Source organism: Passer montanus, unplaced genomic scaffold (genome assembly GCF_014805655.1).
Source record: "Passer montanus isolate IOZ18808 unplaced genomic scaffold, ASM1480565v1 scaffold31, whole genome shotgun sequence".
Lineage (NCBI taxonomy): Eukaryota > Metazoa > Chordata > Aves > Passeriformes > Passeridae > Passer > Passer montanus.
In genome coordinates, this window is record NW_024367819.1 from 570,025 (window position 1) to 593,734 (window position 23,710).

Here is a 23,710-nt window from a genome sequence, read left to right on the forward strand (position 1 = left end):
ATGTAGACGACCCCTTGTATTTGTACATAAGAGTTATGTTGGAGTTTGCTTGGTAAAATTGTGCAAAGTTCTCTATACCTACATATGAGAATTTCTCCTCCCCTTAAACTGAGGAAAAAAACCCCAAACTTCATTAGATATCAGTAGATGAAGACTTTGAGACATGACTGAGGTAGTTTAAGATAAAGTCTAGCAGTATGAATTGGAATGCACACCACACTGGTTTAGGAATGCCCATGACTGTAAAATATGATGAGTCAGGGCAAATGGCACTAGTTTAAATGTTGTTGAAGCTCCTCCTCTTCTGATTTCCTCTTTGTATCCAGGGACAAATAGAAATAGGAAATATATTCCATGAACGCATGCTGCAAGTTGAAATATTTAGGTTAATTGGAGGTTAGACTAACATGAAACAACTTTCTGTGAGAGTATATCAAACTGTACCATGCTACCTCTGCATGCAGCCTGTGGCATAAATGAGGTCTTTAATTAAAAAGACACTTGAGCACATATGTGAATGAGTTAACTTCTAGCAGATCACAGTGAATGTGGATGTTTTGGCACCAGTTTAAACTTTCAGGTATAAAAATTTGATGTTGAAATCCTGAAGCTTTAAAAAAAAAAAAAACAAAACCATATTTCTAGGCCTGCCTGAGGCATTACTTTGATGCTATGAAAAATTTATACAGTATTGTAGACATACACAGGAAACAGTCGATTTAGACCCCCAAATACTTGCAAAGCCTTATCCCAAGCAATGTCTCCAAGCTTCCACTGCTACTTTTCCTCCTTTATGTGAGACAGGGACCCATGTAAACTAGCAAGAGAAGTAAGTTTCTGTGTCAAATCCCACTACAAATTCCAGGATCAACTTAAAAAGAGTGCACCCTGAAACACATCTCACAGATGTAATTCTGATAACATTTGCCCTGGGATGCTGTGCTGCAATGTCCCATGAACATGGGCCCCAAATATTTTGCTTCGAATTAAAGTTTGAGTGAACTTCAGTTTATACTTTCCCATTCTAAAAATAATTTCTCCTTGCTTCCTTCTCTGCTAACATGTACTTAATCATAGTGAAATTTGCATTTAAAAAACAGTGCAAAAATCTGGTTTATTTGCTTTCAAACATTTTCACTTGTTGAGTCAGGATTACATCACTGGTTTAAGCAAAATTTAGGGTACAGACTACTGACTCTTCCACTTTGCAAGTAAAATTATGTGGATTCAGCAGAATTGAATCTTGCACCACCACATTGCCCCAAGACTCATCTAATTTCCCTCCATCCTCTAAGTTTTGTTCCCTTCTCCGTGATACTTAATTTTAAGACAAGTAATTTCATATGCATTGAATAATACAAAGACTGTTTTATTCTTCCCAAACAACATATGGGAGTATATATCAAATTGTTTATATATATATATATATATTTTCTTAAACACCATTGGGGAACAAAGTGCTTTTCAATAAACACCATACAGAGAATACACATTAAATTACATCCTGACCAAAGAAAATCACAAGCAAAATTCCCTCAAACATTCTGCTGTATGACAATACAGAAGATCTTCTATGCAGATCTTATTGCACAAAAATTACATGGAAGTTCCATAATTTTTAATAAAATTATACAGGCAAGTAGCACATCAATAAAATATTAAGAGCTACATGTGAAAGACAGACTTTCTAAATCAATTCAGATATTTATGTAGTCACAGATAACTAGAGTGCTACTTGCCATAGAAATTATTAGGGAAAAAGAAACCCTATATTTTTTGTGATAATAGCAAAAGAATGAGAAGAAAGGTTGAGTATGAGAAAAATTTAGTCACTGAAGGAGTGGTTAAGCATTTGAGCATGTTTCCCAGTGGAACCACTCTTCCTGGAAGTGTTTAAAAAATGACTAGTCCTGGCATTTAGTGCTGTGGTTTAGTGGGATTGAGGCTATTCAGACAAAGGCTGGACTTGATGATCTTGGAGGAATTTTCCAGCCTTAATGATTCTATGAACAAAAGTACTTCTATGAATCATTCTGTTAACACTGATATTAGTTGATTTTAAACTATTTTCTTTGTTATGTTTGTTGTACTGAATACAAAGAACTCTCTTTCTACAGTGATGCAATGACTTTCAATTTTTACATTTTGTTGAACTGAAACTTACTTTGTCTGTAAAGAATTTGTTTATTTTATTTCCATTACTACAAGGGAGAAGATGAAGTCAGTTAAAAAAATTTTTTACACTTCTTCATATGGGTACTATGGGCGGGTTTATTTAATGAAACAACTCAGCTACCTGGGATATGCTTTCTTATGTAGTCAAGTTTTGATAAATCTCTCACAAGGCAGCTCATTAAGAACAGCTCTCTTTATGTATTGTATTTGGAAAAAATGCTATATTGAAATAGGAGATTTCTAAATAAAAAAGATGGATACTTAAAATAACTCAAGTATGTGATAATTTGGATCATTATTTTATTTCTTTTCAGTAATAACTGGAGATGTAGTGATAGGGAAAAAAATATGATTAATTTCAAGGTTTGTTAACATAAGAATTTATCCTCACATCCTCATGTTCACCCATTCGTACATATTTCTCTTTATTTTCTGACTCTAGTATTTTATTTCCAGGCCCCCCAAAATAAGAAATTCTAGAAAATTTTGAAAGGAAAATCACCATCTTTCAGTTAGGAAGCATGTGATTTTCCACACTAAGTCCATGTCTCTGGTGTCAGAGATAAGATTCATTATGCAGTTGCAACTATCCCAATTGTTAATGAAAACGCTGGCCTCAAATTCAAAAATAAGAAGGTATTCCAACTTCTTTCTAAACAGCATTTCAAATGTTAACTTTATTTCCAATAGTGTTTTCTACTGTGTTTCCAAAATACTATTATTTTGGTGTTCTCAAACTCATTTGCTTTAAAAATAAAAGGAATATGAAAAAAAAAAAAAGAAAAATGTATTAAAATATGTTTAAAGCTGGGTATGTTATGAAGCTTGCAAAACACAGATGTAGAATACCGAAGTTGTGGGTGTCATTTTCTCAAAATAAAGGAACAGTTAATGCTGGAGTACTAGAAGTACATCCATGGCAAATTATGATGCAGCACTCAAGAAGTTTTTTCCTATCGGCTCTTTGCTGGAAACAGCACTGCACAGTTCAGATTAAACTTGCATGGTCTGCCAGGATCCTGAGGTGAATGTTTTCTTCAGAGTGCTTTGTACTGAACCTGAGCTCCCGCCTGTCAAAAAAAAAACAACCACAAAACCAAAACAAAACTGATGCCTGTTTTCCACTCCTCACTTCAGCTACATGTACCACCCCAATCTGGCACACAAGAATGGCACAAAATGTCCATTTATCCTTTTGGGCCCCTAATGTACGTTGTCTTCAAGAGAAGATTAAATTTATTTACAATAACTCATATTTTTTGCTGTGGAGTATTTAGATAATCATGTGAGCAAATAAGCCCTGTCAGAGCCTGGAAATGCACCACTCTTCATACTCCCAGTCAATGAAGTCAATTACCATTTACTGATAAGTTTTATATTTCAAATTCCAGAAAACAGTTCTCTGCTGCCTGAAAGTGTGTGAGCATGCTAGTAGGGCTGCCCAAACCATTAAGTACAGTCTATAATATTTAAGCTTAATTAATGTTCCTGTTCCCGCCTTCTGATCATAGCTCTTAACTTTTATATTTTACAACACATATTTGAGGTAGTCATGGGTTTGGAATTTTGTTGGTTTTGGTTTGGTTTGTTTTTTTTAATAAATGTACGTACTCGTAGTAAAATTACCTATTTCTCTCTGCAATCACCAATTTTTTGTATCTTAACAACTAACTTCATTGGCATTAAAAATAATATTTTTAATAATAACTTCATGAAAAAAAAAAATTCATCTTGCTAAAAAGAAGTTCACAACCAATATCATACTATTTTCACTGTTAAGGATCAAAAAAACCCTAGTAAATATTTCAATTATTTTTAAAAAAACAGGTTTCTGTTGGAAAACAATACACATTTTGAAGAGCTACTAGAAAAGCTGATCAGGATTTTTTAGCAATTTGTATGACTGGGATGTTTGTGTTTCCAGAGTCTTTACTTTAGATTTAAGCTAAGAATTTTTTATATTTGTGTGTGTGTATTTTGCTTCCTGCTTCTTCAATTGCAACTTCTGATTCCCCTAAGGTGAACAGTGAAAAATGAGCAATTTAAACACATAAATATATCTGAAGTCAGACAACAGAATATTTACATAATTTGAAACAACAAATGCAATGAGATTATACAGTACATGTATTTTAGATTTCCTCTGAGTAAGGATCATTTTCATTATATTTTTCAAAATTTCCGTTGAGTTATTTTCAGTTTGTCATCATAATAAAATATTTCTTGAGGAAGTGCATTAACTGTATGAAATGGAAATGTGAAAACCTAGGGGCACAATTCTCTTCTTAATAAATATGGCTGAGTTGCCAATATGGTGTAGAACTTTTTTGGAGCCAGGAGTATTTCGGTTATGATCAATCATATCCTGGATAAAAACTTAAGCTAGCTGATTTCATCCTAACCTTTGAGGCAATCAGGTGTTTTCAATGATAATTGCCACTCAGGAGAGGTAGGAGTATTTAGCATTTCTCACTCTCTCTGGTTCAAATCTATCACTTGCTTTTAGAGTTCTGCATTCTTGCACTATAGAGACCTTGATGAACCTCAGCCTAACAAACTCTATGTATAAGGTTGACATGCATTTTTATAAGCTGGGCTTTTCCATGTTCCCAACAGCCTTTCCAGCCCCAGGTGTAATAACTTTAGGAAGAGAGAATCCCTGTGAATTCCCTGGCTGAAAAAGTGAAATACTTGGCAGATGATGAGATATATACTAGAACCCTTATGGATTTATTCAATTAAAAAAAAATATCATGAGATTCTTACTAAGGTCTGTGAGTAAAAAAAAAAAAAAAAGAAGAATTCTATTTGGGATAAGCAACAAAGTTCTTTAGGTTTAAAAATCTTTAATTTATTCAATAAATGGTAAAAATATTCATATCCTTCCTACAGTACAACTGTTTTATGATCTTAAGAGGACTACAGAAAAAGCAACACCTGCTTTCTAATTATTTGTAGATCAGATGACCCTCTCTGTTCAGATAGTGGGAAAACTTTGATAAATTCCAGGTAATATATTAGATGGTAAAACAAAAATATAAGTTGGCACTGCAGCCTCCTTGTCAGAAACTCTAATTTGAAAGAAACACATAGATGTAACAATTCACTCCATGCATTTAATCCTATGGATTTAATTCTGCAGGAACCCCAAAGTGAAAAGTTCCTTTCCAAATCTTCTGATGCGGCTCAAACTCGAGGGAATGAGGGATGTGTTAATGTTCACACATTTCAGCAGTGAACGACCTTAATTAGAACTAGGGTCAGAGATTTTATCATAGTCTTGGACTACATGTGTAGTAACACAAAAAAATGTGAGCAGTACCAAAACTAAGGTCTAGTATCGCTCAGAAGTAATTTGAGTTCCCACACTCCTATGCTTCCCCTGCATCCATAACTCTATACTCATTTCAGGAACAACTTCTGTTAGAGACTATGTAGAAGCTTTATTTAATCAACAAAGTAAACATCAACAGTCTTATTAAGAAAATGAGCATTATCCCTTTATTAGCTGAGGAAATAAGACCCACAGCTTTTGACGTTCACAATGTCACCTGCAACTGAAGACAAGCCTTTGTTACCACATGTTTTTGCTCCTTAAGCTGGCAAATTGTTCACTCCCAGTTGTTAGGAATATAGTTAGTAATTAGTGGAAATAAAAGTTGTATAAAAATATATGTGTATAAAATAAACTGGGGGGGGGGGGGGAAAATCACGGCATTTGCATCCGAAGAGATAAGCATTCATCAGCACCGATGCCAAAAGACACAGGTGCTGATGGCCCAGACAAGATGCCTATTTGTGGAGACCAGAACCATCAACACCTCGAATCTGAATGCCAGATTCCGGGAACCAGGGAAGTGGATCATTCTATTCCCGGACTTAGGCTTTGTGCAGCCCAAGCCAGAGAAAGAAACCAACTTGAATATGAAGAACTCAGAAAGAAACAAAGACTTCCTGCCGCAGGCGAAATACACTGTATAAGAACTGCTACCTTGAAGCAGTTGATGTGGACGGGGAGGTCTAGGTACCAGTTGGTCCTTTCCTCACGTTCACCCGCATCACTTCCCGGGGGTGATACGCTGTCCGTTTTGGTGGTGGCTGTCAAGACTGTTTTTACGGTCGTGAAATAAATTTTATTTTTCATATTTTTATTAAAATTGGCTAATTTGCATTTTTTATTTATAACATAGTGAAATTAAAGAGAACCCTATGTAGACAGAATAACCAGAATTACCATTTTAGGTGGTCAGTACAATTGCACTGCATAAAAAAATCTTACTGATAAGATCCCACGTGCTTTCACCAATCCTATTCTTCTGCCTCTTTTCTCAAATAAAACCCACCTCAATATTTACGTTTCCCCTATGTCCAAATATTTTCACATACACCTCATGTCCTCCCAGCAGAAGGACAGAAAACCACAAGTGTCATATGTTGGTTACACGGTGCTATGCTGTTCTGACAGGCATCTGTGCCCAAGCTGTGAGGTCTTCTGTTAGCTTCTGGCCTGAATGCTGCTTTCGGAAATGAAAGGAAGAGTAGCTGAGACTGGTGAATATGCAGCCACATCCATGCATTCCTGGCAAGAGAAGAATACAGCAAGTCCTTCCCCCAGCTTCCTGAAACTCTGCTTATATGTTTCACAACAAAGAAGACTCGGGCCTTTCCAATAAGTCTGAGCCCAAATCTCCACAAAAGTTAGATAGGGTGGGGTTTTTTAACTTCTTAGCAAGGAAAAAGTGAAAAAAAACCCCTGTATTTGCCTCAGATATCTTACTGAATAAGAACGACAAAATGCATTCTTATATTGCAGACTGTGCTAAAAACCAGCCAGATATGGACTATTATAATGTATTCACATGGAAATAATGATGTGGTCTGATGCCTCAAGATTTTTTACCAGGCACCTCTCATCTTTCAGTATTGACACTTTGAATTAATCCTTCTGCTACTCTTCCAACACCAATAATATTGACTTTCTGGATATAAAATCATATGCAATTTATATAATTTTCTCAGGTAATTATACACGCTGGAAACCCTGTAAGCTAACTCAGAAGGAGCTTTCTGTTTTATCACACAGGTCATCAATTCTGCATGGTGCATGTACAGTTTGGAGACTGGAACTAGCTGTGTGACCAGAAAATACTCTTGCACAACTCCTTTTCCTTTCTGTTGGACTGCTTCATGCTTTCCTACTTAACTGACTTGTAAACCCACTCATTAAATAGTGCTGGGTTTATGGAAAAAGAGGAGGAGCAGAACTTAAAGGAAAGTAGACATGAAATCACTCTCCCCACCACTACCTCTAGGAATTTATGATGTTGAGTGTGCATCTGCAGCCACACTACTGTGTTTCTTCAACATGTTTCTCACTTTACTTCTGCTCGGCTGAAAGGTGTCTGTGGGATGGATCACTTGGGTTCTAGTACTCAGCTGTAAAACGGAAAGGGAAGGTGAGCAAATAACTGGAATTTTTGAAATAGCTCCAGAAAATTTTTTAAGAAGCATCATCAACATTCAAACTAACTTCCCTGAAAGATCTGTGTTTACCAAATGTAGTTATCCAACTACATCAATTTAGTTGCATATCTCATAAACCTCCATTAAGACTTTGCTAAGACTTTTCTCTGCAATGGTGGAGGTATATTTACAGTCAAGTAAGAGTTACATAATTTATTCACTTGAGGAATCCAGGGTGAGGGAAAATAAACTTATAAACGAAGGGGAACAGAGGGTAGTATTACAAAGAAAAGAGAATATTTTGATAGATAAAATAACTATTTTATTGTAAAGTGTGGAGAACAGTACAGCATAAAATTTTCAGAATTAAGTATTTATTTTCATTGTTAGGAAAAACTAAACTAGTAAATACAAAATAATGGTGGTGAAAAAAATAAGAAGTGATGAATGATTAAGTAATGATCTTTCCCTCTTTATTATTTAAAATAAACTGTTATTTAAAACTGGATCACAAGAGATATTTCTTTTGCATTAAAATATCAGTATCATTCTAGTCACAGAGAAAATATTTGGCTCTTTAACACCAGATCCAAATTAAAGACTTGAATCCAGGATCACAATAAAGCCTGTCTTGCAAGCATTTTGTTTAACTGCAAAATACCTCTTTGACATTAAGAAGACTTAGATTTTGTTTTTTTCATTTCACAAAAAAATGTACTTATTATATGCTACTATTTTAGAAAACTATATGTTTTTTAGATTTCAGTAGATTTTTCTGTTTGGATTTTGATATTGAATCCTACTTACATGCTACTAATTTTGGTTTCAATCAGCAGGCTAAAGCTCAGGCCCCTAACTGATCTGAATGCCAACCTGAAAAATTAGTTAACCAGTCAATTAAAATTGCATAATTAATTTTAATTATATACTGTGTTATATTGTCAATTCTAATTTCATTTTTTTGTTTTTAATACACACAACAGTCCAGTTTCCAAACTCAATGGAAATCTGACATTTAGTTTTTCCCTCTTTTGAACTAAAATTGTCTGAGATGATTATATAAATTCCTATTTTTTTTTTCCAGTCAGCTTAAAATTACCAGTACCTTGAGCACTTAGATCAGTAGGTGATTACAAGAAGATAAGGAAGACAGCACCGCAGGTGATTTCCTGGATCATTACATCCACAGTTCCATTATTATTGGCAGAATTACTCAACAAATAAAACTGATTATCACACATATATTACAAATGAGGAAGGAAAAAAGTCCTTAAGTTAGACTTGCAAATATGAAGGCTAATATTTTCAAATGAATCCTGGCTGCATAAGTCTTCAGGAATTTTTCACTTCCTGCAGAGGGATTGAGACTATATTCTAAATTACATTATGAAAAAGCACATTTTCTCCCCATACTGAAAACTTGCAAAATTTTGCTTATGCTTTTTAATAATGCTTCAATACATCTTTGAGAATTTCAATGAGGAAAGTAATAGGATAAAAATATTAATATATATTTTGGGCCCAGAAAAATTGGGCAATGAGCTCACATTAGCATACATGTTGATAATGTGATGTATCCATCTACAGAATTAATTTTTTTTCTTTAGAATTTATCTTTTACTGCTTCACAGAAACTTCAAGAACACCCATTATCGTGGGATTTGATATTTGAATCAATGGGAACCCTAGTCCATTTCCATTTTTTTAAAACAGCATGAGAGCTATCTGCAGAAAATAAGTTTACATTCCCTTTGTGACTTCTCTGTCCTACCTATGAATTTAAAAGGAAAGTTTATCTTTTTTATTTTATTCTCAGAAATAGGTCACGGTGACTTCTAGAAGGCTTAGCATTAAGGAATCTCTTTTCCTTTAGGAGATACAAATCTTAATGAAGAGAGCCAAAAATGTCTTACTCTTTAGAATAGGTTTATTACTGATTTATCAGTTCATTATCCTCCTAATTTCCCCATTTATAAATCTGATTAACTCTTGGACTATCCTCATGTCACTGTCTGTGAGATATTACATTAAATCCTCTGATGACTTACTAAGATCATTTCCCTGACTTTCCTGAACTCTATAGATATTTTACGTGCCCTGAGGGAAAAAAAAAATACAATCTTATAGATTTGAAGCAAAAGAACTCTAAAGCTATTTAGAGCTATTAGTCCTGAAATCTTGAGAAAATCACTTTAAATAAAAACAATGTTGGTATATTCCTAGAGATGTTAATATACTGGTCCAGAATCTCCCTCCTCACTATGTTGGTATTAGAAGCATTTAAAGGTAGTGTTATTAAAAGGTGTCAAGTATTCTTCTAATTTCACATCCTCTTTAGTATCTGCATTTCAGTAGTGAAAGAAGGGGAAGAAGAAAAGAGACAATGATAAATTTTCCTCAGAGCCAGCCATAGTTCCTTTCAAGCCCCCGCCCCATCTTCCTCCTTCCCCATTTTATAACACTATTTGTTAAAACAAAGCCTCTGCTTCTAAGAGAGGACAAAAGGGTTAAATGCCTTGGTGATCCAATTCAAATACATTGTAAGAATTCTTCATCATAAAGAAGAACAGACATTATGGTGTACTTTGCGTACTTCAGAATTACATCTAGATGTTCACCCAAAGAACTTAGGCTGCTACATTAAGCCTAAACAGCATAAGAAATTAGAGTCTTCTCAATTTATTTAGTTTCACTTCAGGGATGGTAAAGTGCTTTGCTAGCTTTTCCATTTTCACCATTCTGAATAATTAATTGTTTTAAATGCCATTTACATTTTCTGACGTATTTAAGCAATACTTAAAATTTCATAAATAATAAGCATGCATAATTTGTGTTTCAATTACTGAATTTATAATCTCCCTGAATGCTATTCAATGCATTACTAATGTACTTTTGGCCAAAAATTTCTAGATAGATGGCTTTCTAGTATATATTATTTCCCCTGGAAGTACATTTCTCAAGCTTTTCTTCATCCTATAGCTGGAAATAAAAGCAATGTGCTGGCTGCATATATTTAGATTTCAGGATTTATAGCTAATTACATTTATAAAATGCAATTATAGCCATATTTTCCACTCTATAATTACAGAGCAATTGTTAAATATAACTTAAACTACTTCAATATTTGTTAGAATGGAAATTAGTAATTAAAATTTGCTGCAATGAATCTGGTATATTCTACAAATACAATAGTTCTTGTTCCTAATCCTTTCTACTCAAAGATGATACCTCATCTCACATCTAGTCTGTGGCTCTATTCCATGTAGAGAATTACTGGAAATATAACAAATTACTGGAAGTAAAGCCATAAAAGCCCAGTGTTCCTCCTGATATGTTGTTGTGGTTCATCCCCAGCCAGCAGCCAAGCCCCATGCAGTCACTCACTCATTCCACCAATGGGATCAGAAAGAGAGCTGGAAGACTAAAAGGTAGAAAATGCATGAGTTAAAATAAAGACACTTTAACAAGGAAAGCAAAAGCTGCACCCACAAGCAAAGCAAAACAAGGCATTCACTTACCACTTGCCAGGGGCAGGCAGGTGTTCAGCCATTCCAAAGAGAGCAGGGCCCCCTCACATGTAACAATGACTTCAGAACACAAATGCCATCAATATAAATGATCTTTCCTCTTTCTTCCCCCACATTATATACTGCCCATGATTTCATACAGTCTGGGGTATCCCTTTGGTCAGTTTGGGTGCCCTGTCCTGGCTGGTCTCCTCCCAAGCTCTCAAGCACTCCAAACATCCTCACTAGAGTGGCACTGGGAAAAAAAAAGGGCTTGGCTCTGTGCAAGCCCTACTCAGGATAACATAAACATCTCTGCATTATCAAGCTGCTGTTCAACACAAATCCAAGACATAGCCTCATACCAGCCACTGTCAAGAAAATTAACTCCAGCCCAGTCTAAACCAGCACACATACACTGTGAATGAATAATTTTTGGACTAAAATACTTAAACTGTGAGTTTAACAATCGTTACTGAGGAAGATGTATTGGCTGTTATTGGTTAAACTAATTGCTTAAATGTTCCATTGTTATCTCCTTTTGTTGCATCCCAGGACATAGAGGGAGATGCTGAGGCAGGGATGCCTTGGGAGGCGACACCCCTTTAGATCAGAGTGAGACATAAAGATCCTCTCCCACAGTTCCTCACAGTAATATATTGATGACCCAAGATACATCACCCTTGTTCTCCTCCCCAGTTCTAGAATGTTTCTCACTCTCCCCATTGGTCCCCATTCCTCACTGCTCTTCTCCTGGATCCCAGTTGGTTTCTCCCTGTATTCCTGCCTTTGCACCGCCCTTGTCCCTCAGATCTGATGCTCCACCTCCCTTGTCCCATATAAAACACTGGACCCTCCGGTGTTTCTTGTTCTTCTGTCCCTGGACCCTTTCAGTGTGTTGGCTAATGAACCACACCTGGAACTCCAAACAAAGAACTCCTCCCGCCTGCTTTTCCTGTCGACCTGCAATCACCATCCATAGCGTGAGCATCTAGTGCTCGCTGAGCTATCCCTTTCCTAGAGGAGACACTCTTAGGAAGGCGGTGGTCTTGACAGCTGCTGCTGTGCCCCCGCATCCTTTCCCCTCTAATAAGTTCAGCCTGCCTTCTTTTTTTCCCATGGTTTTGAAAAGAAGCCATTTTAATGGGGGAACAGCAAGAGACTCAAGGGATCTCTAAGTCCATTATATATCTGTTATAAATATATTAAGACAGATTCAGTAAATTTGGAGAAGCAATAACTTAGAGTAACTACAGCTGTCTTATACTGAGGGAGTCACAGTTAATAATGGCAGACACTACAGCCACTTAACCTTGCTTAGGGACTCCATCAGATGGAAATACAATGAGATCACATGGGGTTTCTACCACTGGAGTGCCTGGAAGAAACCACTCCTAAACAGTCTTCATCAGCTTTCTGAACTTAGATTTTTCTTCCTCTTTCGTTTTTGGGGGGGTTTTTTTTTGTTAGATTTTTAGGGTGTTTTTGTTTGGCTGGGTTATTTTTTGGTTTTTTTGGTTTTTTTTTTTATATTTTTTTGGCTGTTGTTGTTTTGGTTTTGGCTGTTGTTGTTTTGGTTTTGTTTGTTTTCTATTTTAATTATTAAACACTCAAACTGGTATTAGTGAGAAATTGTGACTGTTTATTAGACATCAGTCAGGAATCTCCAGTGATCAGGAGCACGTACACGAACATTTATAGTGAAAGTACCATCCAATAATTGTAACAGAAGGCCTTTGGCAACTAATACTTAATTGCTCTGGTCTGTTTGAATCTTCAGTGAACAGTGTTACCAAGTAATTCTCTCAATTTAAAATAAATGTAATTGCTAACAAAGCCATATGCAACCTGCACAGTGAATGGTTCAGTGATTTGTGACTAGAATTTCACTTAGGCAAAGATTCATAGTGGAAGCTCAAGCTATCAAAATAATTCTGATTACACTGCTTAGTATAAGGATCAGGCTTAGGCTGAGGGAATTAATTTGACTTCTTTGAGTCAGAGACTAATAGCAGTTCTTTTTACTGATGTAATTTACAATTGTCAGATATTCATTTCATTGCAGTTATTTATTAACAGGAGGCCAAAGGTAGCTTCATTTCAAAAAAATAAAACTAACTATTAAAAGCAAACCCCTGAAAGCAATCTACCTATTGTATATGTGTTATATTTATATAAGTTAATCTTCAAAGTAAGCCTTACCCTATTACTTTTAAATTTAGGGGACCACATTGCACACAGAAAATCACACACAGAATCACCAGGCAGGAAGAGACTTTTAAGGTCACTGAGTCCAACCCAATACCTCAACTAAACCATGGCACTGTGTGCCACACCCAATCTTTTTCAAAACATATCCAGGGAGGGTGACTCCACCACCTCCCCAGGCAGCTGACTGCATTTCTTTATCACTATATCCACAAAAAACTTTTTCCTAACATCCAACCTAAATTTCCCTGTTTATGTGAGCTACATTATTTTTACAGTCAATTTAAAACTTAACAAAAATGAACAAAGAAAATGAAGCAAAAAAAAAAGCTTTGTATGTTCATATCTCACCAATACCTTGTAGATGCCAACAGCATACCCTTCTCTCATGTGAGGTATCACAATTATGCAAGTCTGAGAGGCTTTTACTTGTCCCCTTGTTTTGTCTTCTGTTAAAAGTATTGACAATATTAGAAGTCTCAAAAAAGGATGTTGTTAAATGATAAATTTTGTAATATACTGCAACCTTCACCTTCCACATCCAACAAAAAAATGTTAACCTCAAGAACAACAACAATAATAGAGAAAATAACAATAACAACAAATCATATACTTGGAGGTCTCATTATTTGAAGTTTATTGGGTTATGTAAAAGAATATATGTTTTCTACAACCATAATATGAATTATCCATACAAAGACATAAATTGATATTTGTAAACTAATGAAGGCTACCTGGACAAGCTTTTCACCCACTTGCATTACCTCATTACCCTGCAAACATTCAATAACACAGTTGAACATAAAATTCATACGATTATATAAACATGACATATCAGGAAAGTGAAAGAATATGAAAATTGTTTTAATTACCTATGACTAAATATTTGTTTTGACATTTAATTTCCATAGATGCCTGGAGTAAATGATGGTTATGGAAGGTGAGCAACATATACTGGTACAGTTGGTACAGAAACTTCCCGGATTTTTGTTTCTCTGTCAAGTGGAAATAGAAATACACCACCCCATCTCTGATACCTTTCCCCCTAAAGTTAATGGAACTTTTTAGACATCCACAATCAACTGAATCCATAAACAGAAATTGTATTATCTTGGCTGAGATAATTAATAATAAATCCCTCATAACAAATGTGTACTGGCCAAGCAATGGAAAGTGGTGCTTGAACGAACACTGACTTGAATTAGTCATCCTTTAAAGCACTACAGCATTTGGGGACAGTACATTGTGTCTGTATTAGTGCTGTAGCTGCTCCAAAGGGCATTTGAGTCACAGAAGACATTAGAATTTGTATAATTCAAGTACATAACTCCCTTGACACAGCTGTGATGGCTTTAACTACATTTAGCACAGTGACAGAACCAAGTTCACATGACTTTGTTCTTCAGCTCCTGGGCAGGCTTGAGTGAGAAGACACCCAGCCTCTCTGCCTGAATAAAGCTGCCATACATAGATGTATGAGAGACAGCTGAAAGCTATTTCACCCTTCTGCACCTGTTTGAAACCAAGCAGGAGTCACAGTTTACTGATAATGTGCTCAGAAGTACTCTGCCCACCTGTTGCCTTGTTAGGGAAAGTGTTCAGCGCACTGGAAAGGAGCTATTCTCCCTTAAGACTCTTAATTATACTTGGTGTTAATTATGAATACAGTTTGTATTCAACATTTCTATTTCAGTATAAAGTTACAACATCAGACAAACAACATTCTCTATTTGGCAACATCTCAATTATGCTATAGACAGACTGACTGCTTGAGAGGAAAATAAATGGATAAGATCATTAGGCACAAGAAGTAAAACACAGATCAACAAGTCATATTTACATAACTGTCAAATCAGCTTCTGCCAGACAGCTAAGTTCTTCCTTAAGGAGAAGTTTCTTTTGGTATCTTTCACACAGATCCCTGCACCTGCACAATTAGTTTTAAAAATACCAGGTGCCTTGCACAAGCTGGCGAAGTGAACATGCAGAGTAAGGTCCAACCTAGTGAGTGGCACATTTAAATGCACAGTTATCTGAAGGAAACCAAATACAATTTGCTGACTCTCTAATGGAAAATAACCTATAGTAATAAGGTTAAAGTGAAGAAAGTGTGCAGCAAATCACACCATGAAAATCCAGCGTCCATAAAGGAGACAGAGGAGTCCTGCAACTTTATTTCAATAAAGGGAGAGAGTCCATTGGGGCATATGCCTGTGGGGTTTTCTCTCTCAAGGTTTCAGAGGGCACAGCCTCTTTTTACCCCAAACTCCTTTCCCCATCAGCTGAGGTACCAGGAAGGTACAGTCTTCCCAAACCACCTACCACATATCCCTCCTTGAACCTACTATTTTACCCCACAGTCCATAAGTTCAGGCTTGTGCAGACCCCCTTGTTTGTTTCAAGAGCCAAGGTGTCTGGGCTGTGTAACAAACCTGCTGCTTGAAGTTAGTAGAGACATCAAGCCCCATTTCAAAGATGTTAACATCCATCCCTTCACCCATGGAATTGTTTGTAAAGGCATTAGCGCATATTTTCCCTATCAAAGTCATTATCTACTCATACTGTTCCATGGTGCATGATGTACTGAGGAGAATGAACATTTAATGACCAGATGGTCCCAGCTGCATCCAGTGGCCTCACTGGAGGGCACAGCTGAGCCCCTCAGACATGGCAGAGCAAGGGTGATGTGTCCAGGAAGCTCAGAGAATGAGTCTTTGTTTTAGATAACAGCTCTCCACAGTTTCCTGGATTAGCTGGAGATGGCAGCGCCTCCCTCAGCTAATGGGACCAGTGTAGGGAGAATGAACACAACTTCAGCCAATGCAAAGGACAAAACCCAGACAATCAGCAAAATAATTTGGAAGAAAGCAACAGGCTTGAGCTGGTTTCAGCCCACATATTCCCTCCTGGCATGTGGGGACACCCAGTGTTGGGAGGGTGAATGTATCACAAAGACTGGCAATGGGAAATACATTAGTATTGTGTTTGAACTGTGTATTATTATTGCTGTATTTTGACAAGTGCAATTTGCAAGTGTTGTGTTTTCAGTATATATTGTGTCACTCTGCTAAATCAGAAATCCAGTGTCACACAACCTGGGGAGAGCATTTGACTACAGCAGTCTCACTGTCCTACTCCACTTTAATTGCTAGCAAATGCATTTTTTTTCCTGATTGAGTGTGTTTTGCCCATGACAGTAACTGGTAAGGGATGTCTCTGTCTGTACTTCAGTGCATGAGTCTCCTTGTCCTGTTGAGGAGAGCAGCTGAGTGGGAGTCTGGTCAACCCAGATCAACTCACCACAGGGACCTCCATTTAAAAAGACAAGTAACGAACTACTGTTTAGTCTTGACTAATTCAATTTCAGAATCATAAAAAAATTCTAATTACAAATAGAACAATATGACTTGCAAACTAATTGTGAGATGAGCATGTAAACCATTCAGCATCTATTGTTAAGTGACCTTGTTTTTGCCGTTGAAAATCTGTTCCACAGTAAGAGTTCCACTGCTTTGTACTTCAATTCATACAAAGGAAAATGTAAATGAGGCTGTAGGAAGACTCTGTACCAACTCCAGAAATGGAGAGCTAACAGTGAAATATCACTGCATTTCTTCCTTGCTCAGGACATAGTAATATTGTATCTGACTACTCAAGAAGGGATTATAAATCATGCTGTAGAGATTAACTAACCCTCACGAATCATTCATTGCTTTAGAGCATTTGTCTTCCCATGGATAAGATTCCATAAGTAACAAGACTTATTGGGATATACATGCATTAAAAAGAAAAATGCTTTAATGCACAGGTTAAGGTGAATGTTCACTCTAACACAAAATGACATTAATGCTACAAAATCCATATCAGTCTAACTTACATCTAAAATTCTATTACTACATTATTGATTAATCACTTGAACTTTAAATTTAGTTGAGAATTATCTGAATGATTCAAGTACTTTATCAATTTATTTCAGAATACCTTGCTTGTCAAAATGAAGGGACTGGAAGGTGTTCTTTACCTGAGACATAAAATTCCCTTTTACATAGTTACCTATGAAAGTACATAGTACAATCGTAAATTTATGTTACAAAACCAATAAGCATTGGAATAACAAGCAGAAATATTTCAGATATTTCATATTGCTTTCAAAAATATAATTTTTAGCAAATACTTTTATAATTTTTACTACTGTAGCCCACATTGATGAAAGCCAAAACTTTATAATGCACTACTAAATCTCAGCAGAATCGATATTCAGTATTTGCTAAAACTGAGCATCTATAGGAGAAGAACATTTACTACCAAACCAAGCTGCAAGTAGCAACTGGAAGTTGTTCTAGCTGCTTTTTCCTAACCTATCTGGCAAAAATCTCAGTCATGGAGAGAATTTCTCTTTTGTATCATATCTAATCTGTCATTTCCTCTATATAGTTAGTAAAATGTTGTATCATTAAACAGTATGTGGCTCACTAGATCTCAAATCATGGAGGGAAATGAAATATTTCTCTTACCCTGAACTTTTTTTCTATATTGAAATTAGGAATGTTTAAGTGCATTGTTTTCAGTTGGGTCCAAATTTAGCCTGATGTAATTCATATAAAGAAGGATTTGTATGAAGACTTTTACTAAAAGTTCCTTGATTGAGGAAAAAAAACCCCCAAGCCCAGCAATCAGATAACAGAACAAAATTAAAACCAGAAAGTAAGGATAACTAAAGATACAAAAGTAAGGGTATAATTTGAAATACTGTGCCATGAAGATAGAAGGAACAAAATATTCTTGAGGAATGCTTTCTAAAGAGAAAACCAAATAAATAAATAAACTACTTATCTGTGTCCTGACATCTTCTCCTTTTTAGGTACAAATACAAGACTATCAGTCAAGAGATTCTAACCATTCTACCAGGAAAACATCAAGAATTTTTAACTTGATAGTCCATCTAGGTGGGCTAAATTTTTTTATGCTTCCTCTGACTTGAGTACATTGCATATATTTCAATTTATAAAAAATATTTGCTTAGGTTTGGGTTTCTTTTTTGATGTGGACATCATCCTTAACTTTGCATATGGTAGAAAGGACATTGAACTCTAACTCATACATTTTTACAAAGATAAGTCTGCAATGTGCACATGTGCAGAGACATGTGAAAGCATTTGCTTCTTCTAAGATACTGGATGTATAAACTAAGCAGCCTGTAATATTTACACTCAAGCATCTAATTTAACTCTTGATGCCAATCCTTTTCAGACATGTCTTCCAGTAAAGGTGGGCAAGTTTTCTACCATCTCAATATCTCAGAGTAGAAAACCTTTCAGTCAGATGATTAGGAAGCACTATAGTTATATAAATGATCCCAACCAAAAATGTGTTTAAGATCAAATGATGCTTTATATTGATTGATTTTTTTTTTTTAAATTTACAGTTACATGACTGACAGCAACTGAAATTAAGTTGCTTAACAATTTACAAACTGTTGGGATAAAGCTTTCTGTTTTCTTGTTAAAATAAATGTATAATTTATGCTGTAGATGACTAAATTATTTACCTGAAAAACACTGTTTCAAATTTATATTGAATGAATCACACTCCATACACTTAAAAGTGTTCTTACTCCAGTGTGATACATACGCTGATAAGAGATTCACTTACAGGAGTCACACTGTAAGCTTCAGGGAAAGAGGATTTATTATTTTTCCCTCTAGCAGGAACTTTTATATGTACTTCTGTTAAAGATCATATCCCACCTATTCTTCCCAGTGCATCACAACCAGGACTATTTAAAGCTAATATTTATCTCTAACTGACTGATTCAACAGGTCAGCTAAATTACATGCTCAGACTCTAATTATCTTTAGGACAAAACATGTACTATGTTTTTCCGTTTTTATTTATAAAACAATGTGATGAGAATATGTCCAGACATTGCTTTGATCATATCTGATACATTCTCATAATTTTACTTTCAATGCAGATTCCATTATCCTGATTATCCAGATTATCAAGTTTAACTAAGAGTAGAGAAAAAAGAAAAGTGAAATCACTATCCTGAAAACCAGAAAGGGACAAAAAGTGTTGCCAATACAAGAAAGCATTTAGGAGCTGAGCAATTTGGCACCAGCAATCATCAGAGGTAAGACTGAGATGATTTAATAATTATACCCCAGGCTCTCATGGGAATACAATCAGAAAAAACCAAGAGCCTCTAATTTACAACCAAAGCCAGTCAACTTAGTCTACTACCAGTGACTAATTAAATTGAAGAATGCTGGATTTTGGAACTATCTACAGCCTAACAGTAAGATGAGAGTCAGTATTTCACTGAGATAGAAATAAGAAAGCAGCTGCAGTGCTAAGCAACAGAACACAGTGCTAGGCAACAGAACACAGTTTGATGATTTGTGCCCCAATTATGTCTATAGTACCTTCCAAACATGCAGAGAGTTGAAACTCAAAATTTCTCCCACTTTCTGTATTTGATTCTTTTTGTCTTAGCAGAAATCAGTGTGTACTGGACAAAAAAATATAATCTAAAGCTAAGGCCAGGAAATATGAAAGAAGGAAACTAACAGAAAAATTGAAAATAAACATTAATGTGATTCACTGCTGTATAGTCTATTTCTAGCTTGGATATTATGTCAAACATATTTTCTCACAAACACACTCACAAAAGGGTACTGGGATTTTTTGAGATATACCGAACATCACAAGAGAGAGATACTTCTTGTGAAATATCTTTTTGGTGAGATATTTCTCCAGTAGACAGCAACTAGTGAACATTACAATCAGGGATGTTAGGAACTTCCTCCCAACAAAAAGGTTGATTATCTGTTGAAAAATCTTAAATACAGTGATTAAACAACAGATTTATCTCTGGTAATCAAATATAATTCAGGCCCAAATTTCTGTAACTGATCCTAGACCTAGCCAATTTTAGGTTAATTGGCTCTTCTGGATAAAGTTATGACAATTCTTAAACTCTTTGCAATATTTAATCACCATTTAGTGCTGGGACTCAGTCTGAAAACTGTCCCTTAGTGTCTTTTTTCTTGTCTTTCAAGCAGCAAACAGTTTATAACATTAATTCTATGGCAAAAGCAAACTTTGCAATGAAGAATTAAACTACAAGAGTCTTCCACATGTATTGCTGTATAACCAATATTTTAAGCAATGGACCAGAGGGAATATTTTTCCTGCTCAGAATCACAAAATCAGAATTAGCCTCTAGAGAAGGAGACATTACTATACAGTGGGATTGTAAGCAAGTCTAAACCTTTATTTTATATATTCCTTTGATATCTTTCTGTTCGTAAAAGATACAAGCAGGTAAAGATGTATGTTGATTGCAGTTGGTGCTGGTAAGAGCAAGGCCAAACAGAGTGATCCTTCTGTGAAGCTGGCCTGTGTAAACATAGGGACTTCAGTTATTGACACTTGTGCTGAAGTGGTAAATCTGCTATTTCCTTTGTTGGCTTGATTTTATAAAATATTTGTTTAAGCATGTTTACACAGCTTGGGGATAATTATTTGCTAGGAAATTACATCTCTCCAGGCCTTCTATCTTATTTTCATATATGTCAGCTCTTCCTATCAGCCTACCTTTCAGAGTACTGTTAATTCATATTAAAGTCAAGCTGTGTTTATATTACACAATATTTTTGTTCACTACAATGATGGAAAATATGTATAAATAAATGCCTTGCCTAGGATTTTGCTTGTTCTTTACATTGAAGACTAATTGGAGGAGACATATAGTGCTATTTGCAAAAAAATGCTGTTGAAATATTTTTAAATTATAATCATTTTGGTCTCCAGATCAGCTCAAATGTAAATGCCAAGTATTTTACAGAACAAGTTGTTTTTACGTTGCTCTGTGGTTGTTAGCTAACTAATCACAGGACAGGAGAACAGTGATTAACAGATATTATATTTAATAAAATGCCAAGTTCATAAGGATTTATAATTAAGAACTCAAAAAATTATTTCCATTAATTTTATATAGTTCAGAATGATACTGAAATATTATTAATAATAAAGACTATGTGTCTTCCCTTGGGGTTTTTCTACACCACAGAGGAGAGAGCAAATCCATTGACATCTGCAAAATAAGAATATCACAATCTTTTTTCTAAAATAATTTAAGGGAGTAAACAAACAGAAGAAACCCCACTATTATGATATAAGTTTTGAGGAACCTCCCTCAAAACCCTAGTGGGCAAGTACATGGTACAATAGTACACCCATTGAAAAATTTTGGGGAGGATCAATGACAAAAAGACAGATTTTTCAGGCGATTGGAAATACTTGAAAGTAGGAAACAAAGTATTTAACATGGAAACTCATTTAAAATGCAAAAAGTATGAAACTTATATTAATAAAGATATAAATATGGGGATAATGATTCTAGACACTTTGGAAATTAAACAGTCATGCATTTTCATTTGCAAGAGAAACAAAACAAGAAATTACTAATAATCTACTCTGTGAAGGTCAAAACTCTTTAAATAACTACATAAACATAGAAACTTAGTACAGTGTTGTAAACAGTACTCATTTTCTTAAAGAATTCATTGTAAATTAAGATATATTTGTGCTTTTATAAGAAGTCTTACCTTGCAAAATAACACCAGCCTAACAGAAATCACAAATACTTTATCTTCTTGTTCTGTAATCTGTTTTTTGAGAACAAGAAGCATTTCTTTTCATGAATGCTTCTGCTGACATGACTAAAATTAAACAGTGTTTTGGGGAAGGTATTAGATTTTATCCAATAAATACTAGTTAAGACAACAGAAATGCTGATCATCCTGTAAAAGCTTGTCTTGTTGTGCAACATTATTGAGGTAAAGGAGTTATAAAGCGAGAACTTCTGAAACTTACAGAAATAGGAGTTATTTTTGGTAACATAATTGTATATTCTTTAGTCATTTATAAGTTCATCTTTGATTAGAGTTCAGCAGCAACTTCATTTTAAAAATATGAAATTAAAAAAAAAGAGACAAGGTTAAAATAAGCAATGAGTACAACCTTTTCGGTTTCATTTATTTATGACTCACATTTGAGAGAGCAACTCCTACTCTGTAAAAATCAACTCTGTTACACATAGCCAACATGATCATTATATTTTTGCTGTGTCCCAATTTAAAACATACTAATTTCATTAAGCACGGCAAAATTATCACGAACAACCAGACCAAAGCAATGTGGGCCAGGTGAAAATCTCTCAGCAATATTCATAGAATAGATATTAAAATTTATAATATTTAAATATAACTGAATTCATCCTTTCAAATACATCTTCATTAATCCATGTTCTTACTCTGTACTATAAGATGTACAAAAAACAAGTGGGAGAATATATCTTATATGTGTGTTCATTAGTTTGCTAGAACACATGTAACTGGTTTCTAATACTAACAGCTCATCAAACACAGTGTCTGCTGTCCTTTCTTATCCTGCCTATTTGATTCTATTCCTAATGCTTCTGTTAAACTCTGAATTCCTTTTGCAAGCTCTTTACAATACATAGTTCAGGAAACCATGGTATATATATCAAGGTGGACAATTAGATACAGACAAGAGATGAACAGAGAATTCACTGTAAGTTAAAGAAATAAACAGAAACTCATGCAATTGGTTATCTTTTTCAACACAGGTCTTAGAATACCATTTATTAAAAAAAAAACCAAACCTATTTATTTCCTGGATACAACACAAATAGAGGGACAACCTCAATATTTTTGCGGGTTTTTAGGGTCCAGAACAATGAAACATTTTCATTATGCTCTTTATACTATTAAATATGGCTTTGGATTCTGGTTCCCAACCCTACCTTTCAGACAACTGAATTTTTGAAGATTAGTTCATATCATTTTTTCATAAGTAATATGCAGTTGCAATAAGGAACATGGTGAACTAGTTTTCAGTAAAAGAATCACAGACATATGTGCATCTTAAACTGGGATTGTTTATTAACTTGGGTTTTGTTGGACCATATTACTAGCTTCCAGGTTGGAGCACTTAATTTCACAGGTAGCTCCCTTTGTTGTTTTTTTTTGTTTGTTTGTTTGTTTGTTTGTTTTTGTTGTTGTTGTTGTTTTGTTTTTGGGTTTTCTGTGTTTTTTGTTTTGTTTGTTTGTTTGTTTGTTTGTTGGTTTTGTTTTGTTTTGTTTTGTTTTGTTTTGTTTTGTTTTGTTTTGTTTTGTTTTGTTTTGTTTTTAATCTATAGCTTAATTTATTGTAGTTGGCCAATGTCTTACATCTGGCCAGCCCATTTTCTGTTGTCTTCTTTAAGTTACTTGTTCAGAGATTTTTATCAAGTCAGTCTAAAAGCAACCAGACAATTCAAGTATTTTCAG